Source organism: Schistocerca cancellata, chromosome 7 (genome assembly GCF_023864275.1).
Source record: "Schistocerca cancellata isolate TAMUIC-IGC-003103 chromosome 7, iqSchCanc2.1, whole genome shotgun sequence".
Classification (NCBI taxonomy): Eukaryota; Metazoa; Arthropoda; class Insecta; order Orthoptera; family Acrididae; genus Schistocerca; species Schistocerca cancellata.
This window is the reverse complement of record NC_064632.1, coordinates 282,386,191-282,392,296: the sequence shown is the minus strand read 5'-3', so window position 1 is coordinate 282,392,296 and position 6,106 is coordinate 282,386,191. Positions and strand designations below refer to the sequence as shown.

Here is a 6,106-nt window from a genome sequence, read left to right as displayed (position 1 = left end):
ATCACTTTCAGAAGTCAAATTAATAATCAAATTAACTAATTTAATAATATTGAACCTTAAATTTCTGTTGTCCTCATGTACCACCACTATAAAATAAAAACAGTGAGGGAGTATGAATGATAACAGTGGCGTATTTTACTTTAGAAAATAGTGACAAGTTTTATTGAACCCCTAGGAATTAAAACTTTCTGGAGGGTCAGCTGATAAATCTTACACACAAAAATGACAAACACAAATCATTTAAGGTATGGTATTTGGTAGGCAAAGCACGCAATGGGGTGAAAACTATACAAATTCTCCCCTGAATTAATCCATTTTACAATGCAGTCTGACTTTGTTTACATGAGCCCACTGTGAGGTCCGATTCTGTTCAAATGGAATCACCTACGAATAACTCTACCACAAACCATGGTTCACCTGAGAACACGGAGCCGTGAATATCATTTAACAACCCTACGTCGGCGCAGCAGGGCGTTAGCCTTTCACCTTGACTGAGGCGGCAGCAGAAAACGGCGCGCTTTGGGCGAGGAGCTGTGTCTGCCGCAGCTGTAATGTTCTGACGCGTCCACGAAATTATTTAAACTTTTCGATCTGGTGCTCTGATTATCAGAACACGGGAAACTTCCCTGTCAGAGCCCAGAAATCCCGCCAGCTTTCAGTGCGTGATGCACCCGTTCGCTGGTCTGACCAAACCAACTTGACTCCCAGGCATGGCGGTGCATGCTGGAATTGTCAGACGGTCAACTCGGGACCAATAACTTCAAACAGGTGACACACGATATGTGAGAGACGATAAGCAGTTTCACTGTCGGTACAGTTGGTAACTGCGAAAGGCTCTTAGTCCACCACAAGATACAGACCCTGAAGTTCTCCACCATGGGAGGACAGAAGACAAAGTCCCTCGAAGAACCCAATCAATTTTCACCACACCTTGGAACAGCAGCCGAATTAGCAAAACGAAACCACCTCCACGTTGGACAAACCTCTAGAAATATACTCCAGTCATTAAAACTCCCCTCTTGACTGTTCTGTTGGCCTGGTAGCCAATCCAGACACAGCACAGGGGTTACCACACGGGCGAGCAGGCCTCTAATTTGCGTGTCCTGAGAGGATCGAATCAGCGACTCCATATCTCTCTGCCGGCCGAAGTGGCCGATTGGTTCTAGGCGCTACAGTCTGGAACCGCGCGACCGCTGCGGTCGCAGGTTCGAATCCTGCCTCGGGCATGGATGTGTGTGATGCCCGTAAGTTAGTTAGGTTTAAGTAGTTCCAAGTTCTAGGGGACTGATGACCTCAGAAGTTAAGTCCCATAGTGCTCCGAGCCATTTGAACCAACTCTCTCTTGTCTCCAAAAAGACGATTTTAGTCTAGAGAGGCGTCGCTCTCATGGTAAGCATGGCCGTGTTTTGGAAAAAAAAGTCTACCTAAACGAGACCACAGTCCCTCATTTATGGAGTGACCTAACCTTTATGGGCAGACCATTTCCGGATTTCCTGTTCCTGAAAGAAGGCTGTTAACCTTCACGTACAGTCGTCCCCCCGAAACATATGTTTTTGCCGGTCACTAAAACAACCTTGTGACTTCCTGGCGTCAGGTGGGAGAGGGGGGGGGGGTGTTACAGTCCTGCTTCCACTAGACATGCACGCCAGCTGCCCTGTCCGTGCCGTCCCAGCTTCTAACATGAGAATACGAGTTGTTTTATTACTTTCCTATCAATAGCCCAAAAACTCAGTTTCCAGCAGTCTCTCTTAAATTGCTTCCTCCGCCCACTCTCAGTTATCTGGACTGGTTCCTGGCCCAAGTAATATGTTTTGCAGACCAACGCCCTTCTGCCCAACCCTAAGTGGAAGGAGGAGAGTGATTTGGCCAGAAGTCCCTCTGCAGGTAAGAACCACCGAGCGCTGTTTCCCAGAATCACTCTCTTCGCTAGGTCGCTGCGCTCAGCATTTATGGACCCCAATTCTTTTCGCCCCCTGTTCTTGCTCGCCTCCGTTATGGCCCCCTGGATACAAGCTCTCTACAGGCTACACATGCAGTTACAAAAACATTCTGCCCACAATTTCCTCGTGTAGAAAAATGTAGTATCGAAGAACACCGAGACCATGCCTTGATCCTGTTGCCAATTATTGTTGCCACATAATGTAGTTCGCGGCACCACCTACAACTCATCACAAAGCAGTACTGTGCCTTTTAGCAGTGTAGTATTGTGTAAGACTTGCCAGCATCGTAAGCTTAATATTTTCGAACATTATAGTGGTCTGTGGTAAATTGTAAGTAGCCTTTAGTGTCAATGATTTACCCAAGCCATCAACCATCAGTAGGATCCTTTCCTGTCATTATTATACCAAGAGAAACATTGTTAAAAGATATGTTATTTGACTTAAAATAACATAAATACCCTTGCCACTAAAACTTAAATTTGGCTAATCCATTGAAATAGACGCAGCGACAATTAATTGAAGTCCATTATTCATTGTAATATGAAAAATGTATTCTATAATTGTTTGAGAAAGAAATTTAATGGATATTGCGATTAACTTCAAAATATTGGAACCGCGTAGCGAAATTAAAATGAAACTGTTCCGTATATTTTACGTATTATGTAAATTTGGCCCAAATTACAATGGAGAGCCAAAGAAACTGGTACACGCACCTAATATCGTGTAGGGCCCCGAAGGCACGCAGATGTGCCGCAACACGACGAGGCATGGACGCGACTAATGTATGGAGTAGTGCTGGAGAGAATTGACACCATGAATCCTGCACGGATTTCCATAAATCCGTAACAGCACGTTGCAAGGCATCCCAGATACGCTCAATAATGTTCATGTCTCGGGAGTTTGGCTGCCAGAGTAAGTGTTTAAGCTCAAAGGAGTGTTCCTGGAGCCAATCTGTAGCAGTTCTGGACGTATGGGGCGTCGCATTGTCCTGTTGGATTTCCCAAGTCCGTCGGAATGCACAATGGACATGAATCGATGCATGTGATCAGACAGGATGCTTACGTACGTGGCACCTGTCAGAGTCGTATCTGGCCGTATCAGGGGCCCCATACCACTCCAGCTGCACACGCCCCACACTATTACAGAGGCTCCACGAGCTTGAAGAGTTTCCTGCTGACATGCAGAGTCCATGGATTCATGAGGTTGACTCCATACGCGTACACGTCCACCCGCTCGATACAATTTTAAACGAGATTCGCCCGACGAGGCAACATATTTCCAGTCATCAGCGCTCCAATGTCGGTGCTGACGGGCCGATGCGAGGTGTAAAGCTTTGTGTCATGCAGTCATCAAGGGTACACCAGTGGGCCTTCGGCTCCGAAAGCCCATATCGATGATGTTTCGTTGAATGGTTCGCACGCTGAAACTTGCTGAAGGCCCAGGATTGAAATCAGCATGAATTTTCGGAGGTGTTGCACTTCTGTCACGTTGAACGATTCTCTTCAGTCGTCGTTGGTTCCGTTCTTGCAGGACCTTTTTCCGGTCGCAGCGATGTTGGAGACTTTATGTTTTTCCGGATTCCTGATATTCACGGCACACTCGTGAAATGGTCGTACCTACCTTGGGGTGGTTATGTCCCATCGCTCGTGCGCCTATTATAACACCACGTTCAAACTCACTAGTCTTGATAACTTTCCATTGTGGCAGCAGTAACCGATATAACTACTGCGCTACACACTTGTTGTCTTACATAGGCGTTGCCGACCGCAGCGCTATATTCTGGCTGTTTACATGTCGCTGTATTTGAATACGCATGGCTATACAAGTTTCTTTGGCGCTACGGTGTATTTCGGCGTTGTCTGTTATGATTGCCGTTATTTGTAAAATCTTGCTGAGCTTAACTGTTGTAAAATCTGGAGTGGAATAGTAGTTAGTCACTGGTATTGCTCCTCAAAACCTAAAGACCGACGTAATTGTGAGTGACGTCACCAGTGCCTAATCTGTATCGGTTTTCACTGACTGTAAAGTACTTCAATACAGGAGCAATAAACTTTCACTGACGTTATTATCAAGGCGTTTTCATTTGTGCTTCCACGTGTGCATTTATTGTTACAGCATAAACACCTGTCGGTAAATGTTACATAATGCCATTTTCATCTAAACAGATAAAAATTCCTAATATTTGCACAGGCATAAGCGTATTAATTTCAATTACGTAATGAATCAAAACTTTGGCAAACTACACTACATATGAAACTTCCTGGCAGATTAAAACTGTGTGCCCGACCGAGACTCGAACTCGGGACCTTTGCCTTTCGCGGGCAAGTGCTCTACCAACTGAGCTACCGAAGCACGACTCACGCCCGCTACCCACAGCTTTACTTCTGCCAGTACCTCGTCTCCTACCTTCCAAACTTTACAGAAGCTCTCCTGCGAACCTTGCAGAACTAGCACTCCTGAAAGAAAGGATATTGCGGAGACATGGCTGTGGCTAAGCCATGTCTCCGCAATATCCTTTCTTTCAGGAGTGCTAGTTCTGCAAGGTTCGCAGGAGAGCTTCTGTAAAGTTTGGAAGTTAGGAGCGAGGTACTGCCAGAAGTAAAGCTGTGAGGACGGGGAGTGAGTCGTGCTTGGGTAGCTCAGTTGGTAGAGCACTTGCCCGCAAAAGGCAAAGGTCCCGAGTTCGAGTCTCGGTCCGGCACACAGTTTTAATCCGCCAGGAAGTTTCATATCAGCGCACACTCCGCTGCAGAGTGAAAATCTCACTCTGGAAACATCCCCCAGGCTGTGGCTAAGCCATGTCTCCGCAATATCCTTTCTTTCAGGAGTGCTAGTTCTGCAAGGTTCGCAGGAGAGCTTCTGTAAAGTTTGGAAGGTAGGAGACGAGGTACTGGCGGAAGTAAAGCTGTGGGTACCGGGCGTGAGTCGTGCTTCGGTAGCTCAGTCGGTAGAGCACTTGCCCGCGAAAGGCAAAGGTCCCGAGTTCGAGTCTCGGTCCGGCACACAGTTTTAATCTGCCAGGAAGTTTCATATCAGCGCACACTCCACTATAGAGTGGAAATTTCATTCTAGAAACAACCCCCAGGCTGTGGCTAAGCCATGTCTCCGCAATATCCTTTCTTTCAGGAGTGCTAGTTCTGCAAGGTTCGCAGGAGAGCTTCTGTAAAGTTTGGAAGGTAGGAGACGAGGTACTGGCGGAAGTAAAGCTGTGGGTACCGGGCGTGAGTCGTGCTTCGGTAGCTCAGTCGGTAGAGCACTTGCCCGCGAAAGGCAAAGGTCCCGAGTTCGAGTCTCGGTCCGGCACACAGTTTTAATCTGCCAGGAAGTTTCATATCAGCGCACACTCCACTATAGAGTGGAAATTTCATTCTAGAAACAACCCCCAGGCTGTGGCTAAGCCATGTCTCCGCAATATCCTTTCTTTCAGGAGTGCTAGTTCTGCAAGGTTCGCAGGAGAGCTTCTGTAAAGTTTGGAAGGTAGGAGACGAGGTACTGGCGGAAGTAAAGCTGTGGGTACCGGGCGTGAGTCGTGCTTCGGTAGCTCAGTTGGTAGAGCACTTGCCCGCGAAAGGCAAAGGTCCCGAGTTCGAGTCTCGGTCCGGCACACAGTTTTAATCTGCCAGGAAGTTTCATATCAGCGCACACTCCACTATAGAGTGGAAATTTCATTCTAGAAACAACCCCCAGGCTGTGGCTAAGCCATGTCTCCGCAATATCCTTTCTTTCAGGAGTGCTAGTTCTGCAAGGTTCGCAGGAGAGCTTCTGTAAAGTTTGGAAGGTAGGAGACGAGGTACTGGCGGAAGTAAAGCTGTGGGTACCGGGCGTGAGTCGTGCTTCGGTAGCTCAGTCGGTAGAGCACTTGCCCGCGAAAGGCAAAGGTCCCGAGTTCGAGTCTCGGTCCGGCACACAGTTTTAATCCGCCAGGAAGTTTCATATCAGCGCACACTCCACTATAGAGTGGAAATTTCATTCTAGAAACAACCCCCAGGCTGTGGCTAAGCCATGTCTCCGCAATATCCTTTCTTTCAGGAGTGCTAGTTCTGCAAGGTTCGCAGGAGAGCTTCTGTAAAGTTTGGAAGGTAGGAGACGAGGTACTGGCGGAAGTAAAGCTGTGGGTACCGGGCGTGAGTCGTGCTTCGGTAGCTCAGTTGGTAGAGCACTTGCCC

The 6,106-nt window shown here is 47.5% G+C and overlaps 1 non-coding gene across 1 annotated transcript; it reads left to right on the top strand.

The window, feature by feature from the left end:
* Window positions 1-4,567: 4,567 nt before the first annotated feature.
* On the top strand, window positions 4,568-4,642 carry Trnal-caa (transfer RNA leucine (anticodon CAA)). Its single transcript has one exon. It is a non-coding gene; the product is annotated as a tRNA-Leu (tRNA).
* The last annotated feature ends 1,464 nt before the right edge of the window (window positions 4,643-6,106 follow it).